We start from the raw sequence: 22,469 nt of genomic DNA, 5'->3' as shown, positions 1-22,469 counted from the left end.
ATGTTAATCTATCAGGTGATATTTTAATAAAATGTTCTGATCCAAAGTTTTACAGTTTTCCTACTAAGCTCCACTCATTTTTTCAATTTTTTGGTGACTGTAAAGCACTGCTCTACTACGAAATATGACCAAACGTGTGTGGACCTCCAACCATAACACGTATTATGTGGTCAAAATATTTGGATACCGTTCTAAATTAGTTTGGGTGTTGAGGGTACTGGTAATGTTATGGCATACACATACATTATAGACAACTGCACACTTTCAACCTTATGGTAATGGTGTGGGGAAGGCTCTCTGTCTGTTTTAGCATGACTGTGGCCCTATGCACAAAGCCAGCTCCATAAATACATGGTTTGATAAGTTTGATGTAGAAGAACCCTGACTTTACACGTTAAGGCCTTTGAGGTGAATTGGAATCCTGATTGTGAGCCAAGTAAATGGGCACACATTACCAAAAACACACTCCAAAATCTTTTGAAAGACCTTAGCAGATTGTCAGGTATCTATAAACATTTAGCTATATGGTGTATGGTTTCTTATAAAGCATGGCAAGCCAAACCTATAGCTGCATTGACTGGATCATCTAAATTGTTAAAGCCCAGTTCTGTCCTGGGCAAAAATACATTTGTGTATCCCCCATGGCTGCTAAAAAAAGAAAACAGTGCCAGCTTCAATACCCACCTTCAATGCTGTCCTTCACAGACTCGATGATCCAGTGACCATAAACAGTTCCTCTTCTGGGTTGAATGGAACCCAAGGACATTCAACCCACTTTCTGTGAGCCTAGAGTGTAAACTCACAGCAAAATGCTGCAAAGTGCTGAGAAGAAACCATCACTGGACCTAGCCAAAGACACCTTTAAAAAGGTAAGTAACGAATGCCTCGTACACACGCAACGATTATCGGCCGACCAATCGGCCGTCTTTTGTCCAGTGTTGTTGTGTTGGTTGAAATGTGCTCTAGACTGCACACAAATTTTCTCGGCCAACAAAAACCAACTTCAGAAGTGATGTCATGTGCTGGTTTACTTTCCGTGTGTTTTTTCTTCTCTGAGCATGCCCAGTCTTGCTGATCAGATTTTTGTCTGCCGAAATCTGTACTGACTGACGGAAAATCGGCCATTCTATTGACGGCCAACAAAAATTTTATAGCCTGCACACCAGATTTTGTTCGGCCGAAAAGTCGGAGTCGGTTGTCGAAAGCATCATACTAACAAGCCGAAAATCGGCCGATCGGACGTTGGCCGAAAATTCACGGCCAACTATCGATGCGTGTGTACGAGGCATTTGTATACACATTTTTTAAGGCTTTTGTGAGAAGAGGGTGGGAGCTATGGAGCAAAGAAAGGCAGAGATCCCAAGCCCAAAGTTTAGTTTTATTTGGAGTAACTGATGTATAGCAAGACCTAGAGGGTCAAATAATTATTCTTTTCACAATAACTAAAGAATTGTGCACATTAAAGAAATACAAAGGCATTAAGTTGAAGAAAAATAGTACAAGGTTATCTGCTATTGTGTGCTATCTCAAACAATGAGCATAAACACTACTTCATGCATCCTTTCGTGAGGAGTAAAAAGTTCATATACGTTTTCTATCACTGGCCTTGATTGTTTAAACCTATTGTTCACCAAAGGTACGCCAATGTAGAATGTTATGTGTTTTTTTGTTAAAGTACCCTTGTCAGTCCCACAAACATGTTAAACAGGCTGCATAAAAAAAAATACATAGAACATTCTTAACACCCTCCCCGAAGCCACATAAATGAATGCTTTTATGTCCACATTCCAGTATTTCCTTGTGAAGTCAAAAGCTAACCCTATGATGCCCCCCGCATCACCCATGAATATCTTTCCATAAGTGTTACAACGACAATATATTTTCATTGTAGAATAATGCAGCCTGTTTATCCTCTAGATAGTGAACCTCTGTTTTGACTTTTAAGACAGAGTTTGAGGTCAGTTTGCAAGAAGCATGTTTTATGAAGTTTGGCACCCCCAACAAGGTTCTTTGGGTCTGCATGGATGGTTTTTGTTCACATCAGACTGTAGATCAGAAGGAGGTTAACTTTGGGTCATAAGCACATGTCAATAAATTCTGAATAACCTCAAAAGAAACTCAAACCAATGTCAAACCAATACCATCAACATAATAACCCCAAAGCCAGTTGATGCAGACTGTAATGTTGACAATGCTCTGAGTTCTACACTCACCGGCCATTTTATTAGGTACACCTGTTCGATTGCTTGGGAACTCAAATTGCTAATCAGCCAATCACATGGCAGCAACTCAATGAATTTAGGCATCTAGACAAGTTGAAGGTGACTTGCTGAAGTTCAAAGTGAGCATCAGAATGGGGAAGAAAGGAAATTTAAGTGACTTTGCGCATGGCATGGATGTTGGTGCCGGACGGGCTGGTCTGAGTATTTCAAAAATTGCTGATCTACTGAGATTTTCACGCACAACCATCTCTCGGGTTTACAGAGAATGGTCCGAAAAAGAGAAAATATCCAGTTGTGTGGACGGAAATGCTTTTTTAATGTGAGAGGTCACAGGAGAATGGTTGGAGATGATAGAAAGACAACAGTAACTAAAAAAAAAAAACACTCGTTATAACCAACGTATGCATAATACCATCTCTGAAAACACATCGAACCTTGAAGCAGATGGGCTACAGCAGCAGAAGACCACACCCAGTGCCACTCCTGTCAGCTAAGAACAGGAAAATGAGGCTACAATTCGCACAGGCTCACCAAAATTGGACAATAGAAGACTGGAAAAATGTTGCCTGGTCTGATGAGTCTCGATTTCAGCTGCGAAATTCAGATGGTAGGGTTAGAATTTGGTGTAAACAACATAAAAGCATGGATCCATCCAGCCTTGCATCAACGGTTCTGGTTGGTGGTGGTGGAGAATTGATGTGGGAGATATTTTCTTGGCACTCTTTAGGCCCCTTAGTACCAATTAGGCATAGTTTAAATGCCAGGGCCTACCTGAGTATTGTTGCTGACCATGTCCATCCCTTTATGACTACAGTGCACCCATCTTCTGATGGCTCCTTCCAGCAGGATAATGCACCATGTCACAAAGCTCCAATCATCTCACCACTGGTTTCTTGAACATGATAATGAGTTCACTGTACTCCAATGGCCTCCACAGTCACCAGATCTCAATTCAATAGAGCATCTTTGGGATGTGGTTGAACGGGAGATTTGCATCATGGATGTGCAGCCGACAAATCTGCAGCAACTGCGTGATACTATTATGTCAATATGGACCAAAATCTCTGAGGAATGTTCCCAACACCTTGTTGAATCTATGCCAGGAAGGATTAAGGCAGTCCTGAAGGCAAAAGAAGGTCCAACCCAGTACTAGCAAGATGTACCTAATAAAGTAGCTGGTGAGTGTATGTTTGGTGTTATTACATACCGTACCTCCTCAGTATTGATTCTGGGCCCTGCAGTGCAATATTCAGCCTATTCGTTTGAATGGGCTAAAATTGCACCTGACTGCACAAAAAGTGGTGTATAAACTACTTTTGAAAAAAGCTTCCCACTAAATCGCATGGTACTGCAATTCCATGCAAACTGTTGCTCGCAAATGCACTGCGTTTGCAATCTGCATTGGGATGTTAGTAACAACGTATAGGCACCTGCAGCAGATCGGAACGGCATTGCATTTTGGATGTGGTGCGGGAAACATGTACGGAACACACTTTTCCCGCACTGCATTCTGGTGTGAAATGGCCTGGTGCAGTAAAAAAAAAAAACAAAAAAAAAAAACAAAAAAAAATTGGCTGCAAAATGCTGCATCATTCATGTAGTTCTGATGCATTTTACCTTCCATAAGAGTAAATGGTAGGATATATACATGCCTGTAAACTTTATGTCTGACACCTAACACATACGGAGCCTTATACATATAAATAAGCCCTATGGGTGACCTGAGGGATGGTAGGGGAACAATCATTCATAACCCTGAGGCCAAAAATGTGATTACGGTAAACACATATCCTCCCACCAAACACAGGGGTAGCGGTATTAAACCCAGAACCAAAAGTGTAATATATTGCAGCTTACCAGTCATCAGATGTTGTGGCTGCATTCGTTTCCTTTTTTAGGCTTTTTTCCTGCTGTTTTTATATGGCGATCCTAACAGTAACACAGCTTCTACGGTGCCGGCACTCTGAATGAATAATAAATTGGAAATTTGGAAAAGCAGCAATGTTATCTTAAAGCAGCCCATAGGTTATGCAATTTCCTTTCCTTCCAACAAGGGTGGAAGGAAAGAAAATCACTTAAAGAGGTTGTAAACCCCACACTTTTTTTTTTTTTACAACCTGCAAGAGGAACACATAATGAGCTAGTATGCATCACATACTAGCTCATTATGAAATACTTACCTCAGAACGAGCCCCCGCCGTGCCGCCTGCTTACCTCTATGACGGGCGACATGTCCAGTCGCCCGTCTTCCGGGATCCCAGAATCCGGCCATCTGATTGGCCGGAGCCACGGTGACGTCACTCCCGCACATGCGCGCAGGAGCCGACGGTCACGGCACGGGACTCTGAAGGAACGGCACCAGCGGCCGTTCCTTCAGAGCGCATGCTTAGGAGATACGTATTTACAGTACCTATAGGTAAGCCTTATCATAGGCTTACCTATAGGTAAAAGTGTCAGAGGAGGGTTTACTTCCTCTTTAATTCCTCCATCAACACAGTCCTTGTTGATGGGGGAATCTCTCCTGCTGTGCTATTGTGTTCTGCCGTTTGGGAGCCTTGTCGGCTGGCAGAACACGATGATTACTGCTAGCGGCTATAGCTGCCAGCAATAATCGCATATAAAAAAGCGCACAGGCTGATTGTACCCAAGTGGTTTCATAGAGATGGATTGATTGAGTACCAGCCTGCCCATTAATGGATTAAATCTCAGCAAGTCCCTACTCGGCTGAGATTCAATCCATCTATGGCCATCTTGTAAGCAGGTTGAAATAGCCAGTTAAGTTCTGTCCTGGATGGGAGGGTAGGAGTTAATGCCTTTCCCGATTCTTTAGTCTTTTTTTTGTCGGGTTCTTCTCTGGGTCTGGCCCAGTAATCCTGTGATTTAAATTGGGACAGTGGTCCAGTATAGAGAGCTTGAAAGTGTGGAGCCCAGAGCCCCTGGGGGAGTCAGTTTGGTTTTTTAGTTATCGCTAACAGCATATTCCCGACAAAGGCTTTGTAATGTGCTAAGACCAATGCCTATAAGAGAGAGAGACGGCGAATGACACCTGCGAGGAGCGGAAGGATGTTGCTTGTCACCATTAGGATGTAAAGTTATTAACCTGGGGTTCATCCAGAAGACAAAAGCCATGGAGGAATGCCTCTGATGGAGATATTATTGCACAAATACTATCTTTGCAGGTATGCTGGGGCAGCAGATAGCTTGTAGCTAGAAATAAGGAGTTAGGGAAGGATTATGTCTATGAATGTTGGACTCTGTAATTATCTTTTACACTTTTCTAAGTAAAGTATTTGAAACATTGTCCCTGCTTCGTCTGTCTGCGGTTACTGAAAGGGGTGTAATGCAAATAACTGACACACATTGGGGTATGAAGACATTGGTGTGGAGTGGAGTAGTGTAAAGGCACAAGGCATTACACAGGGTAACGGACGTTTAACAGCAGCCTGGTAACAGTAACGTGTACCTATTATAGGTGGTGTGGCCTCTAGTCATGAGGGATATGTTGTTGGCACTCCTGCCGCTAGCAGTCTGCCTTTCACAGCAATGGGAGCGGATTCATGCCACAGAGGTCCTCATCTGTACAGAGATACAGAAGTTCCAGAGTTTAGTCAAATACACGTGATGCGCAGGGGGCACGGCGGGGCCCACTCCACTACTGGGGAATGGTAGTGGAAAACGCTGGAGAGGTGAATGTGGAAAGAGCTCAGCTTATCCCTCTTAAATGCAAGCTACTGGGAAGATGTGCATTGGAACAGGAACCCAAGAGTTCACTGGAGAAATTTTATGGTGCAAGTGTACATGGTGTACGTTCATCTCTGAAAGTAGAGGCCCGCTTTTAGGTCAAGTATTTCCCCCATGGCAGCGTCAGCCTTGTCCCATGGCATTGATGAAAAGTACCCCATGTGTACTCAATGTGACCCTGTACAAGGTGTCTATCGTAGCCCAGAAGAACCCACCACAGGGTAGGCCTCTTAAGGGACCCTTGGCGCTAAACAAGGAGGGAAAACATGGAGGACATGATGACCAACCTGTCACCCTAACCATGTCCCCACCTTACAGTCTTAAGACAGGAGGTACATTTGGACTCCAAAACTCCTCCCCCTCTCCTCTTCTTTCTAGCACAAGGGGGGGTTCTATAGAAGATAGCTGGGAACAAGAGTGCATTATCGATAGAAACACAGGACATTATCAGCTAACACAATTTCTGGCAGGATCAGTAGGTAGTTTTTGCACTTGATAAAATATAACAAAACACTTCCAATGGTATATTTACCAGACCAGGGAAAAAAAGGAGGAATTCAATTGTGGGGTTTACATACACTTTATCATTTCATTGTCCAATCAAGTCATTTACTTTATTCTGAGCATTATTGTCTTTAGCTCTACAGAAAAACGAAGATTTTTTTACATGTTATACATCCTCTGCTTTGAGTTATCAGGAGGCAACAAAAACACTTGTGACCACAGAAGCAAATTATGTGTCTCCCTTTTCATCTGTTAGTGCAAATGAAGAAGGAATATTTCTCATGGAAGAAAAGTACGATCGAACTGTGAGACAGCTGGAAGTGTTTGTCTGGTGTGCTAATGATCAGGTTGATACAACGGATCTCTGGACCCCTGTCCTGCGAGTTCACATCAGGTCACCAATGAGCAGGAAATCACTCCCATGTGAATGTCTGGGAACTCAAGATTCTAACTGGTGGCCAGCAGCAAGCTTACAATGAGCCACATGCCTAATACTATTGCTTATGGTGTTATCTTCACACAGGTGATTTGTTTTTTAATTTGGACCTCTTGTGGTTGGATTTCACTCTCCTTTCTACTTCTCACTGGATGATAAGCTTTGGAAGGTCACCTTCTTTGACCCTCATCATTCCTTTATTGGTTTTGGTATGTTGCTGCATTACAAGCTTGTGTGCACTCAATAAGGCTCTGGAACCTGAAATTGTCTATGGCTTTTTAAAGACAGAACTGGGTCCGGGGCAAAAATAGTTGAGGGTCACCAGATATCTGAAAAAAGCTAAACAAGCAGAATGACTGTTTGCCAAACTGTTACAAGAGGGGATTATGATGGGTTGTGTATCAAATCAAACCAGCTCTGAAAGAAATGCACAAGCCACCTCTCCGTATTCTTTTCTCTAATCTTCAATTATTCGGCAGTCACATGTAGTAAGTGAATCTCTGAGATCAGATCGTAGTCTGCACATTTTTGCACCCCAGCAGGAGACCCAAAAACTATTCTGGAAGTTCACAGGAGAATCGCTGAAGTTCACTCAGCAGCTTAGATCTCCCACTTTCTCAAGCAAGCAGTGACTTTCCATCCTTCCACTCTTTAAGCCTCGTACACACGCGTCGAAAATTGGCAGGGGATTTTCGTCCAACGACCGATCTGCCGACTTTCGGCTTGTTAGTATGATGCTTCCGACAACCGACTCCGACTTTTCGGCTGAAAAAAATCTGGTGTTCAGACTTTAAAATTTTTGTCTGCCGTCAAAACACGGCCGATTTTCGTGCAGTCAGTACAGATTTCGACAGGGAAAAATCTAATGAGCAAGACTGGGCATGCTCAGTGAAGAAAGAACACAAAGAAAGCAAACCAACACGACATCACTTCTGAAGTAGATTTTTGTTGGGCAAGAAAATTTGTGTGCAGTCTAGGCACATTCCAACCAACAAAACACGACAAAAGACGGACGATCGGTCGGCCGATAATCGTTGCTTGTGTACGGGGCTTAAGTCTCTAAAGAAAGACCTGGAGGAATTCAATTACAAAGGGACTACATGGCTGGAAGATGAATAGTCCAAAAAAAAAAGAGATAAAATGTATGAGGACAATGTAGATGCAAGATGCTTTGCCTGATTAGAAGTTGACAGTCAAGCGGTTGGGAAGGGGTAAAAAGATGTGGTGATTACCAGGAGAACACTCCAGAAGCATAGACTAGAGCAGAGGAGAAAGTAGTCCCACCTGTTGTTTGTCATTTTCATGTACACCAACCGGGTAAGATTACAGGAAAATTTGAGAAGATTTTGGGGGTCTGCAGAATAGTGAGATGATTAACTGTGGGAGCCCATCTGACTGCAAGTGAAAGAAAATCTCAAATTTTGTGTTGCTACCAGACCAGGAATAGAAGGGAAATCTTCCAATGGGAACACTATTTCTGGTGATACTGGTGACAACCAGGGATTCCATCACGTTTGAGAAATTTCCCCTCACTTCCTGTTTTGGCTATGGAACAAGGAGAGAAGTAAAATCTTCCCAATAGGAGACATATGGGAAAAAATACCTGCCAGGAATAATATCCCTTTCTTGCCCCATACAAAATTAAAACACTTTGCTTTTAGTGCTACTTTAACAAAAATGACACTTTGGGGTTGATTTAAAAAAAACTGGAGAGTGCAAAACCAGTGCAGCTGTTCCTGGTAGCCAATCAGCTTCTAACTGCAGCTTGTTCAATTGAGCTTTGTCAAACAAAAAAAAAAAAAAAATGAAAGCTGATTGATTTCTATGCAGGGCTGCACTAGATTTTGCACTCTCCAGGTTTAGTAAATCAACCCCCCCAAAAAATACTGGTATAATGTATTAGTTTCATGAACTTATACAATTGCAATTTTGTAAAATCAAAATTTGCACCTAACAGTTGACTTTCTGTCCAGCAATTCTATAGAGTACTACTGCTGTATTATTATTATTATTATTATTATTATTATTATTATTATTAATAATATTAATATTACTAATAATAATTTAGCACCAACAGTTTGCACAACACTTCACAAAGTAAATGGAGACAGTACAATTACAATACAATTCAAAACAAGAGGATTAGGAGGACCCTGTTCAAGAGAGCTTACAGTCTAAAAAGTATTTCCTCAAACTCTTTTCAGTTTCATTCAGCCTAAAATGGTGACTAATATAGAAACAAAATAATTGCATAATCCAATTTTTAATAAAGGAAGTAAAAAAAAAAAAACATGGTACACAACACAACATTAAATTAAACATCCATTCACATGCAAAAAAATATAAATTTTATTAAATATTACTTCAATACAAAAAAAAGTTTTGTATTGATTTATATTTAATACAATGTATATTTGTATATGTTTATATATTTAGCTTTATGTGGTATCCTGTACCATGTTTTCTTTCTCTTCATTTAATAAATTATTTATTTCTTGGGGATCCCAACCCGAATTTTGGGAAAAGCATGTAGCCATTCTTGGCCTGAGGGATACATTTTTTTTCTCCTTTTTGGGCATATCAAGGTTACCTAAATGTCATAAGTTCTAATTTTTTATAGGCTTGAAACTTTTACATACATATGATTAAATGTTTTCCAATGCATATGCATATTGTTTTCAGGTATTATCTAATTCTTAAATACCACCTGTCCATTCTCAATGACCGAGATCTTATTTACATATTGCATAGAGCCTCCTATAAAGCTGTCTTCTTCCTGGTCTCCATTACAAAACTGTCTCTGAGTAGCTTCTAAAAATATGAGGAATGTCCTGAAATATCTGCCCCCAATTTACTCCTGATTGACCTGCAGCCCTCTTCTGTCAGTCGGTCTTATATCTCAGGCCACCATGGGAGGCAGACCGAAGTTCAAAGGGCAAATAACAGATCTTCTACATATACCCTTCTATATATAAACTTTTTTAGCTTTTCTGTTTGAAAATAAAAATGTTTTTTTAAGTATGCAATATGTTACATTTAGAAGTGATGAATATGTTTTGTAAGAAAAAATAGACAGAAATAGAAAGGGAGCTCCTAAAAATTAAATAAACTTATTGTGGGAAACAATGCAAAATCATGCTGCCATTGGCAAGTAATGGTAATTAACATTAAATAATGTATTGCCTTTTATTTAAAGCATAAGTTTAGACAGAACAGTTGCATCTACATTTTTTGGATAGCGTAAAGAAAGGTAAGAGTCTCTGGAATGTTTTTAGTGCTGATGGGAAGATCTCTACCCACTTCCCATCTAATGACACAGAGAACATTTTTAATAAAGTGGGGGAGGCTAGAACTTCTTTAAAGCTAAACTCTAACTTTTTTTAAATATATCCATCAATAGCAACAAAGGATATAAATCACAGTGCTATGAACCCTGCGTTATACTTGATGACATCAGAGAACCTGCAACCACCGGAGTGTAGGGGAAAATAGGTCATGGGGATTAGGAGGGAGTGGAGAATCAGATAAATAAAAGTGCTTTTTACTGTTCTTTAGACCAGCATTTGTCAGCTGGGGTGCCATTTGGATTCCCCTGTGGTGCCATGGGCATGGAACCGAGTTTGCCCTGGATCATTTCATGAGTTGCCATGGTTGGGGTGAGAGCAACCACAAACTTTCTAGGCACACAGCGTCATTCCTTGCAAGAGTATTAGTGGCTGACCCGCCAGCACCACGGCAACTCATTACACTGATTTAGGGCAAACAGCATGCAGATCTGCCCCCAGCATTCAGGAGAAGACAGAAGTCTAGCTTCTCCAGACCTACTCAATTTCCCATTCTCTGATGGACTGCTGGAGCCAAAAGGTAGGGCTCGCATGTGATGAGGGGACTGTGTGACTGGGGGATCTGTGATGGTGGACTGTGTGACTGGGGTGATCTGTGATGGGGGACTGTGTGCAGGGCCGGGACAAGGGTTGGGCAGGAAGGGGCGGCTGCCCTGGGCACAATAGTTTATTGCAGGGATGACCCTAACCCTAAGGAAAGGGTTTGTTTGGCATCTTTGCCCTAGGCACTGGATGACCTTGTCCCAGCACTGACTGTGTGACTGGGGGGATCTGTGATTGGGGGGGTCTGTAATGGGAGGGGGCTGTGTGACTGGGGGGCTCTGTGATGGGTGTACTGTGTGACTGGGGGGGCTCTGTGATGGGTGGACTGTGTGACTGGGGGGCTCTGTGATGGGTGGACTGTGTGACTGGGGGGGGGATTTGTGATGGTGGACTGTGTGACTGGGGGGATTTGTGATGGTGGACTGTGTGACTGGGGGGGATTTGTGATGGTGGACTGTGTGACTGGGGGGATTTGTGATGGTGGACTGTGTGACTGGGGGGGATTTGTGATGGGGACTGTGTGACTGGGGGGGTTTGTGATGGGGGACTGTGTGATTGGGGGGCTCTGTGATGGGTGGACTGTGCGACTGGGGGGCTCTGTGATGGAGGAACAGAGGGCTTATGATGTGATAAAAAGATTCAGTGATTGAGGGAATCTGATGTGATGACTGACCTACAGGTGGAACTCTGACATATTAGAGGACTCTGATGTTATAGGGAAGAAAATGTCATCAGCACACCAAGGATTCTTTAAAAGAGTCCAAAGTTTTATTTTCGTGGTCACATGATAAACATAAAGCAACTCTTCAAGGCCACGCAGGGCCCCTTCGTCAGGCAAGTGACTAAGTCACTTTGTTACTTGTGTGATGAAGGGGCCCTGTGTGGCTCCGAAATGTTGCTGTATGTTTATCATGTGACCACGAAAATAAAGCTTTGGGCCCTTTCAAGGAATCCTTGGTGAGCTGATTGCATTTCCTTCACTTTAATCATCCACGGTTTCCCATCTTTGATCAATACAGCACCCAGCACTACTGAATAGCCAGTACCTGAATATGTTAGTGGGGAAAATTACGCTATAAAATGACATTATAGGGGAACTCTGATGTAATGGGGGGGGGGGCCTCTGACATGAAGGGGGGCTTTTATTTGAAGTTCATTTCCTCAAGACAGTCATGTGCATCATCCCAGGCTCAGTTTTCCCATTGATAAGTAACATTTACGATACTTCTTTTAAACTTTAGCATAGCTACCAACTATCCCTGATTTCAGGGTACTGTCCCTCATTCCGAACTAAGTTCCTTTGTTCCTCTTTCCTGCTTATTTGTTTCTCATTTTATTTCGATCCATATAGTTGTATGTAAAATGCACTACTTACCTATAAAAAAAAGTTTTAAAGTTCTAAACCTTTCATCCAATTTCTAAATTGCTGCATTTATAAATTTCAAAAGTTAATATAAAGGAATAGTAGTGGTAAAAAAAACATTTTTGGGTTTAACCAATCAATTTTTTTTGCAAAATTCTAGTTTAAGGGGCCATATCCCCCATGGCTAACAGAGGATAGACTTAGAACTAAACTAGAGAAACTTAACATAAATAAATCACCGGGACCGGATGGCTTGCACCCGAGGGTTCTTAAAGAGCTCAGCCAGGTGATTGCCAGATCATTATTCTTGATCTGACAGTCTACTGACAGGTATGGTGCCAGCTAATTGGAAAAAAGCCAACGTGGTACCAATATTTAAAAAAGGGCTGAGATATATCCCGGGTAACTTTAGGCCGGTCAGCCTAACGTCAGTAGTCTGCAAGATTTTGGAGGGGATGTTAAGGGAATATATACAAGACTTTAGTAATGAAAACGGTATTATGAGTAGTAATCAGCATGGTTTCATGAAAAATCGTTCTTACCAGACAAATCTATTAACCTTCTGCGATGAAGTGAGCTGCCATCTAGATAAAGGAAAGCCTGTGGATGTGGTGTATCTGGACTTTGCAAAGGCATTTGACACAGTTCCCACAAACACTTACTGTACAAACTAAGGTACGTAGGTATGGACCATAGGGTGAGTATCTGGATAGGGAACTGGCTCCAGGGGAGAGTCCAGAGGGTGGTGATAAATGGGAAGTACTAGGATTGGGTGGGTGTGGAAAGTGGGGTCCCCCAAGAATCTTTCCTGGGACCAATCCTGTTTAATTTATTCATAAATGATCTAGAGGGGGGGATATCTAGCACAATCTCAGTGTTTGCGGATGATACTAAACTAAGTATGCCAATATCTTCTATGCAGGATGTGGAAACCTTACAAGCGGACCTGAACAAAAAATGGGGTGGGCAACTACATAGCAGATGAGGTTTAATGTTCAAAAAATGTAAAGTAATGCACTTGGGCGTCAGAGACACGAAAGCAAGGTACTCACTAGGGGGGAAACCTCGGGGTGAATCTAAGAGGGAAAAGGACCTGGGGGTCCTAGTGGACAACAGGCTTGACAGTGGCATGCAATGCCAAGCCACTGCAAGCAAAGACAACAAAATACTGGTATGTATAAAAAAGGGGATTCACTCCAGAAATAAAGAGATTATTCTCCCACTCTACAAGACTCTGGTCTGGCCACATCTGGAGTATGCTGTCCAGTTCTGGGCACCGGTCCTCAGAAAGGATGTGCTGGAACTGGAGAGAGTCCAGAGAAGGGCAACAAAAATAATTAGGGGAATGGAGGGCATCGGCTATGAGGAAAGACTACAAGCACTGAACTTATTCTCTCTGGAGAAGAGATGCTTGAGGGTGGATATGATATCAATGTATAAATACTGTACTGGTGATGACCCTAGCATAAGAAACAAACTTTTCAGAGAAAGGGAATACAATAAGACACGTGGCCACTCACTAAAACTAGACGAAAAACGGTTTAACCTTAAAGTGCGTAAGAGGTTCTTCACTGTAAGAGCGGTAAGGATGTGGAATTCTCTTCCACAAGCAGTCGTATCAGCAGGGAGCATCGATAGTTTCAAAAAACTATTAGATAGGCACCTTAAAGACCACAACATACAGGGGTATACAATGTACGGTTAACAGCAAACACACACACACATCATAGGTTGAACTGGATGGACTGATGTCTTTTTTCAACCTCACAAACTATGTAACTATGTAACTATGTGGCAGGGGGTATGTCCTATGCCTACATACTTTTAATAGGTGCCCCTCATTCCCATCTCAAGAAGTTGGGAGGTGTGCTTTAGACTGGGGTGTCTTGGTACTTTTCATACTTTTAGGGTACTGCAATTGAAAAAAGGTTTAGAAATGGTACCCTAGACATAAACAAGCATTTAACCCTTTGCCGTGGGGAGAAATTTTGTTTTCCCCAGAGTTCAGGTTTAAATGTTGCAGCAGCAGTAAGCAACTAAAAGAAAACCATGAAAAAGCAGAATATTTATAATTGTATGTGCAGCCTGACTGCATCACAGCATTAAATATAGATGCTTCAATCAAGAGGTAAAGAAAAATGCCCCTCCAACCTTACAGTTAGAGGGGATGTAAACCCTCATTTAAAAAATAAAAAATAACAAACATACCTATACTTACCTGCTCTGTGCAATCATTTTGCACAAAGCAGCCCTGATCCTCTTCTTCTAGGGCGCCCTGCTGGCACTCCAGGCCCCTAATCTTCATCAGGTTCCCCCACAGAATACCACTTTCCATGGGGGCACCCATGCGGACTCCCTCCCGAGTCTTGCTGCTGGGTCCATTGACACAGATAGCGGGACTCAGCTCTGCCCCCCAATCCCTGGATTTGATTGACAGCAGCGGGAGCCAATGACTCCTGCTGCTATCAATCTCTCCAATGAGGAGAGAGACAGCGGCTGGAGCCGCTGAGCTTATGCACATCGCTGGATCGGATCGGGCTCAGGAAAGAAAAGGGGGTTGGGGGGAACTGCAGCACAGAAGGTTTTTCACCTCAATGTATAGAATGCAAAACCTTGAGGCTTTACAACCACTTCAATTGTTAACCAACAAAGCAGTTGCTTTTAAATGCTGGGCATTGTGTTAATGAAAATTTTCATGTTGTCTTCCTTGGGCAATATACATTAAAGCAAACTGCCAACCCCTTTGTGGCCTTGTATATGGATTAACATTACAAATCATTATTCAAAAAAAAAAAAAAAAGTAAACAATCACAACTGCGCTTTTCCTGGCAGAAGAGGAAAACAATATAAATCCATTGAGTGTAATTATCCCCCTAGTAAACACATATTTGTTCTGACCTCAAAGTCAGCAACAGAGAAAATCCCCAGATCAGCTTCTATCAATTAAATGTCAACTTGTCTAAGTGCCTGTAATTACCATTAACCTCTGGAAAAGAATCCAATCTACTCTCATATTTGCTGATAAACTAATCTTTACCGACCAATTATTCTACGAATAACTCAATGCGTCATTTAAAACACGTTTGTATTATTTAATTCTGAGAGCAGGAACGATTTGCCGTCAGCGTCTGACATGCCTGGTAGCACCCTCTAATGCTTTCATCAATGTATTAGAGAGACTATGGAATTCCGCTACTATGCATGCAAATTAGTCCTACCGCAGGGTAAAGCATGGAGATGGTAAATGGAATTTAGTTGGATGGCAATGGAAGAGATTCAATTGCTGAATGGTCTATGGAAGTACATGAGCCAATGTGGTCATAGTTATCCTTGTGTTGTGTCTTGGTGGTGCATTAACCACTTAAGCCCCAGCCCTATTTCGGACACTTTTTGTTCACAAGTTAAAATCAGTATTTTTTCCTAGAAAACTACTTAGAACCCCCAAACATTATATATATTTTTTTAGCAAAGACTCTGGAGAATCAAATGGCAGTCATTGCAATATTTTTTGTCACGTGGTATTTGCGCAGCGGTATTAAAAACGCAATTTTTTTGGAAAAATTACGAAAAATCACATTTCACTGCATTTAAAAAATATGAAACAGTAAAGTTAGCCCATTTTTTTGTATATTGTGAAAGATGATGTCATTCCGAGTAAATAGATACCCAACATGTTACGGTTTAAAATTGCGCACACCCGTGGAATGGCGGCAAACTACGGTCAATAGAAATCTCAATAGGCGACGCTTTTTTAACGGTTACCAGTTTAGAGTTAGAGTGTAGCTCTTTTTTTAAAATCATTGCTCATGCTCTGGCGATCGCGGGGATACCTCACATGTGTGGTTTGAACAGCAATTTAATTCGCGGCTTGACTTCCGTATACGTTTTCTTTCGTGCGCGAGCTAACAGTGACGGGGGGCGGCTAAAATTTATTTTTTTTCTATTTATTTATTTTTTTTTAAACTTTATTACAGGTTTTTAAAAAAAAAAAAAAAAATCTGATCACTTTTATTGCTGTCACAAGCAATGTAAACATCCCTTGTGACACCAATATGCAGTGACAGGTACTCTTTATGGAGGAATCGAGGGTCTAAAAGACCCTAGACACCTCCACTACACTTTCATGTATGCAAAACGCCGAAAACTGCATTTTTGCATACAGCCGTTTTTAAAATCTGCCACCTTTTGCAGCAGAGTAACCCGGAAGTGACGTCATGGACGGCACCTCCGGGTTACTTCATCAGAGACCCGATCGAAGCCGCTTCCGGCTTAGATCGGGACTCCATCCTGCCGGCGGACGTTCCGGCTGGGTGCTCGGGTCTCCCGGTGGGACGGGAGGCCCGAGCAAATTCACGGAAGGCGGCGGGAGGGGGGGACGTCACCCGGGTAAAGATCGAGTGGCTCCTGAGCCGCATCAGTCATTACCGATGGAAAGCCGACTGTTGGCTCTAAACCACAGTACCGGGGTGATGCCTCTAGCTAGAGGCATCACCCCGGTATAACACCGCAAAGTTTGCCGGCGTAGGGATATGTCACTTTGCGGTAAGTGGCTAACCTGGAACAAGTGTATTTATGTTAGGTGTCCCAAAACCTGATAGACATAATTGCTTCAGGTAATTTAGACAACATTCACACATATATGCGTGTGTTGCCATGCACGTTGTAATGTGCATTGACCCGTGTCATGCATGTTCATGAATTTTGGTGGGGTGTCCATTCATTCCTAATGTCCTCCCAATGTGAATCCATGCACTACACAAATGTCCTGACCCTAAATGCACTAAAATGTATACAAAGATAGGCATTGCATTGTGGTATGTTGGGAAAAAATGGGTCACATGGGCTTTAACCACTTCTGGACCAGAAGGATTTACCCACTTAATGACCAGGCCATTTTTTGCGATACGGCACTGCGTTTTGTTAACTGACAATTTCACAGTCGTGCAACGCTGTACCCTAATAAATAGAGCTTTCTTTGGTGGTATTTGATCACCTGTGCGATTTTAATTTTTTGCGCTATAAACAAAAAAACACAATTCCCCATTTAAAGTGACAATTCTAAAAAAAAAAACAATATTTTTTTACTTTCTACTATATAACATTCCCAATAAAAAATAAATAAATAAAAATAAAATGTTTTACTCATTTTAGGACATATTGTTTTCTGCTACATATTTTTGGTAAACAAAATCCCAATAAGTGTATATTGATTGGTATGCGCAAAAGTTATCACATCTAAAAACTAGGGGAAAGATTTATGTAATTTTTATTTATTTCTTTTTTTTACTAGTAATGACGGCAAACAGTGACTGTGACATTGTGACGGACAGATCGGACACCTAACTGACATTTTAGACACTTTTGGGGGGACCAGTGACATTACTACAGTAATCGGTGCTTAAAATATGCACTATAAATTTATAAAAAACTAGACATTAAGCCCGTTAAATTAACGGGTGCTAGAACATGTGTGGTCAAACATTTGTAAAAACAGACTTAGCAGTAAGTCCACGCGAGCGCGCACCCACCGCGCACCCGCGCACACCCGCTGCTTCAACAGTTTCGCCTGGCCGCCCAAAGTCTCTGCGCTCCAAGTCCCAACGGCTGTCCGTGGGGCACATGCGCAGTAGCGCAATCCCATGGACACAGGGACTGGACACAGAGACACTTGTACTCTATATGTATAGATTATTTAGTATACTTAGAACAGAAGGAGCTATATATATATATATATATATATATATATATATATATATATATTGTTTTTTTTTTAATTCTTCCATTTATATATATAAAATATATATATATATATATATATATATATATATATATATATATATATATATATATTTATATTAAAAAAATTTAATACTAATATTTCATATTTGGTTTTTATTATGTATCTTTAGTATTTCGTTATATTTTGTATTTCTTAATTTCTTTTTTTTCTATTATTTATTTTTTATTATCATTATTTAGTATACTTAGAACAGATTACACGGCCGCTGTCCTGTCGGATAATGCCTCCCCGCCTCCTCTCAGTCAGCTGTTCGCTATAATTATTCTTGCCGCACTGTCTCCCGTCAAAAAATGCATCTGACGGACTGCGCACGCGCAATAATGACGTCAACCCCAGCTACGCGGAGCAGTCAGCTGGAGTGACATCATTTACCACGCATGCACAGTCTGTCAGATGCATTTTTTGATGCGAAGCATTATCCTACAGGACACCGGCCGCCCGAAGTCTCTGCGCTCCAAGTCCCAATGGCTGTCTGTGGGGCACATGCGCAGTAGCGCAATCCCACGGACACAGGGACTGGACGCAGAGACACTTGGACTTGTATAGATATATATATATATACACACACACATCTCTGACAGGAGTTGTAATTCTCCCACACTTTATTCAAAAACATATCTATATATAATAATGTAGCGACAGTGGATCAGACGGGATACAATCTGATTGTACAAACTCTGCTCCATCTCCTGACATGGATGTAGAACCCATTGTACAGTGTATGGGGGACAGAGGGGATTGTAATGTATGGGGGGGGGGAGGGGATTGTAGTGTGGGAGGGAGGGAATTGTAGTGTGGGGGGGAGGGAGAGGATTGTAGTGGGGGAGGGGATTGTAGTGTATGGGGAAGGGAGGGGATTTGTAGTGTATGGAAAAGGGAGGGGATTGTAGTGTATGGGGGAGGTAGGGGATTGTAGTGTATGGGGTAGGGAGGGGATTGTAGTGTGGGGGGGAGGGAGGGGATTGTAGGTTGGGGGGGATTGTAGTGTATGGGGGAGGGAGGGGATTGTAGTGTAAGGGGGGTTATAGTGTATGGGGGGAGGGGATTATAGTGTATGGAGGAGGGGATTGTAGTATATGGGGGAGGGAGGGGATTGTAGTGTATGGGGGAGGGAGGGGATTGTAGTGTGGGGGGGAGGTGATTGTAGTGTAAGGGGGATGGAGGGGATTGTAGTGTATGGGGAGGGGATTGTAGTGTATGGGGGAGGGAGGGGATTGTAGTGTATGGAGGGGAGGGGATTGTAGTGTATGGGGGGGATTGAACGATAAATGTCGTGTTGGAGATTGGTGTGGGGGAGGGGAGATGTGAGGGCGAGAAATCAGAGAGGAGGGAGGGAGGGGAGCTCCTCACACACACACACAGAACAGTGGATCATCCAATAGGAAAAGACCCCCAAATCCACCACCACCTCCCCTCCCCCACCCCAGCGGAGGGTCTAACCCCCCCTCCCCCTCACACAGAGGAGCGGCCTGGGACTCACCCTGGGGAAGTCGGTGACCCAGCACACACCGTACGGTAAGACAGCGGAGACGGATGGATCCCGGGGTTCAGTCACCTCAGAGCCGGGGTGAGCCCCAATCACCGTCCATGACGGAACGACGCTCCCAGCATTCCCCGCGCCTGGGCCAATGATGTGGCTGTGATCGGGAGGGGGCAGGGACTGGGAGGCAGGGGCGGTTGTAGCGTGGGCTGTGATAGGTAGACGGGTTTGGTTGCACGGTGAGCCGTGAGATGGGTGGGGGGGAGAGGGAGGTGATTCAGTTGTTTAATAGGCTGCGATAGGGGTGGGCGGGGACAAAGAAGGGCTGTACAATAGTCAGGGATGAGAGTGGGCTGGAAGTTTGGTTTTACACTACAGCACGCTGTAATTCTACACCGGCCGCCCGAAGTCTCTCTGCGTCCCAACGGCTGTCCGTGGGGCACATGCGCAGTAGCGCAATCCCACGGACACAGGGACACTGGACACAGAGACACTTGGATTTTATTATTATAGATATAGTATTGCGCTCCTATGATTTTAAGAGGTAAATAAAGGTGCTCCAATCTTCCTACTACCCACACAGGTATATATCAGTTTAAAAAGGTATACATAAACAAATATTGTATCAGAAAAAGGTGCTCCAGTGTTATGATGAATGACTATAAAAAGTGCATAATGTGCTGGACAGATCCTGTATACCAAGGATTTTTTCAAACTACGATAAAGTGCATATATTCAAATCTCTGCAAATGTTAAATCATAAAATATTAATTTATAATCTCAATAAATAAGTTGATATTCAACAAATATACGTAAAGTGCAGACAATTGTGCTGAATCCAAAAATAAAGTGAACTCTTCAAACTGTGTTTCCTTTAGTAGTGAAGTCCTTTGTATCATATATTAAGATCTTCCACCAGAATTCAAGTGAACAGGGGTGCTCTTCCGTGATGACACCTATGTGTGCACTAACTGCTCACCTCCAATTAAAATCAGCAAAGCCTGTAGGTATTGGGAATTGGATGGCTTGTAATCCTCCTGTGTGTGCTCCATTTTTCTTTCCACAGGGTTTAGCAGAGGAATGGGGAACTATTAACCTTTAAACTTTAGATTTTAAACAGTCCTAATGGCTCAAGATCATATGTAAAAAAAGGCCATCATGGCGTAGTATATCATAAACTTTATATATAAAATTATAAATCCACTCACATTTCGGTATGATAGCCAGCGATTTCATAGACAGGACACTCCTTTCGTGTCCCGATACGTCACTTCCGGTATCTTGTAAACGCCCCAAGGCGTTACATCACGAGTCATGTGGCATCCTCAGGAGATCTGGAGACTTCATCTCCTGAGGAAGTCACGATCTGGAGACCCCATCTCCTGAGGAGGTTATCCGATAGCGCGAGAGTCACCCTATTTTTATTTGGTTTTAAAAATATGCAGCACCCCACAATTCTAGTAATGGCGAAATTTCATATTTCTTTATTATTATTGACTCACCAATATCTGGTTACCTTTGCTGACTTCATACTATAGGAATGTAATCTCCAAGTCCATTTAGGAATGTGTGCTATTTTCCTTAACCGCTTAAGGTCCGTCCTATAGCAGTTTTACTGCTAAAGGGCGGCACCTCTGCACAGGATAAAGTATATATATATATATATACGTGATCCGGATCTTCCAGGTTTGGGGCACTCATGTGCCCTACCGGCGGCTCGCTGATGCTGCAATTACACACAGCAGGAGCCCAGGGGCCAATACCGCAGACTCGATGTCCGCCGACACCCACCGTTCATCCAGCAGAGAGGCAGAACGGTAGTCTGACTATGTAAACAAGGCAGATCGCCTTTCGGACAAGAGGAAAGGCATGGATCCTGTGTTCCTGCAAAGCAGGGATAAGGATCCATGTCTTCCTATAGTAAAAGCGCCTCCCAAAGTTTAATAAAACACAGGCTAGGACACAGTTAACACAGTTAACCCTTTGATTGCCCCTGATGTTAACCCCTTCCCAGCCAGTGTCATTAGTACAGTGTCAGTGCATATTTTTTAGCACTGATCACTGAATTAGTGTCACGGGTCCCCAAAAAGTATCAAAAGTGTCAGTTAGTGTCAGAATGTCCGCTGCAATATCCCAGTCCCACTATAAGTTGCTGATTGCTGCTATTACTAGTAATATCCTATAGTTTGTATACCCTATAATATTCACGTAAACCAATTATTATACGCTTGTTGAGATTTTTTTTAAACAAAAATTTGCAGCAGAATACATATAGGCCTAAACTTATGAAGAAATTCTTTTTTTTTTAAATTTTTTATAGGATGTGTTTTATAACAGAAAGTACAAAATATTTTTTTTTTCAAAATTGTCGGTCTTTTTTAAATTTTTAGTGCAAAAAATAAAAACCGTAGAGGTGATTAAATACCACCAAAAGAAAGCTCTATTAGTGGGGAAAAAAAGACATAGATTTTGTTTGGGTACAGTGAATCGCACCGCACCGCGCCGCACCGAACCGCATTCCTGTGCAATTCACATGTAAATCCAAATGAATGGGCTCATACTGCACCGAAGGGCAGGCACCTTTTTTGGAGCCGCACTGCAACTTTATCGCATGATTGTTTTGTACCATGCGATCCAGTGCAGGCAAACCGAACTGCATTTGCCATCCTTTTGGGGTGTTAGTAACTTTGTATTGACACCCACAGCGGAAAGCAAATACAGTGCCATTGCAATACGGTGTGGGAAACACACAGGGATCGTTGCGCTTCCTGCACCGCAAATGTGTGAACCTAGGCTAAATACTATATACAGTTTGTTACATAGTCACATAGTTAGTCAGGTTGAAAAAAGACACAAGTCCATCTGGTTCAACCCCCAAAAAAAAAAAAACAGTATTGAAAACCCAACCATACAATCCCATATACACAATCCTATACCCGCAGTTGATCCAGAGGAAGGTGAAAAAAAAAACGCAAAGCATGATCCAATTTGCTACAGTAGGGGAAAAAAATTCCTTCCTGATCCCCTGAGAGGCAA

Source organism: Pelophylax lessonae (assembly GCF_965119305.1).
Source record: "Pelophylax lessonae genome assembly, chromosome: 8".
Classification (NCBI taxonomy): Eukaryota; Metazoa; Chordata; class Amphibia; order Anura; family Ranidae; genus Pelophylax; species Pelophylax lessonae.
The sequence above is the reverse complement of the archived record's forward strand: the minus strand, read 5'-3'. Positions refer to the sequence as shown.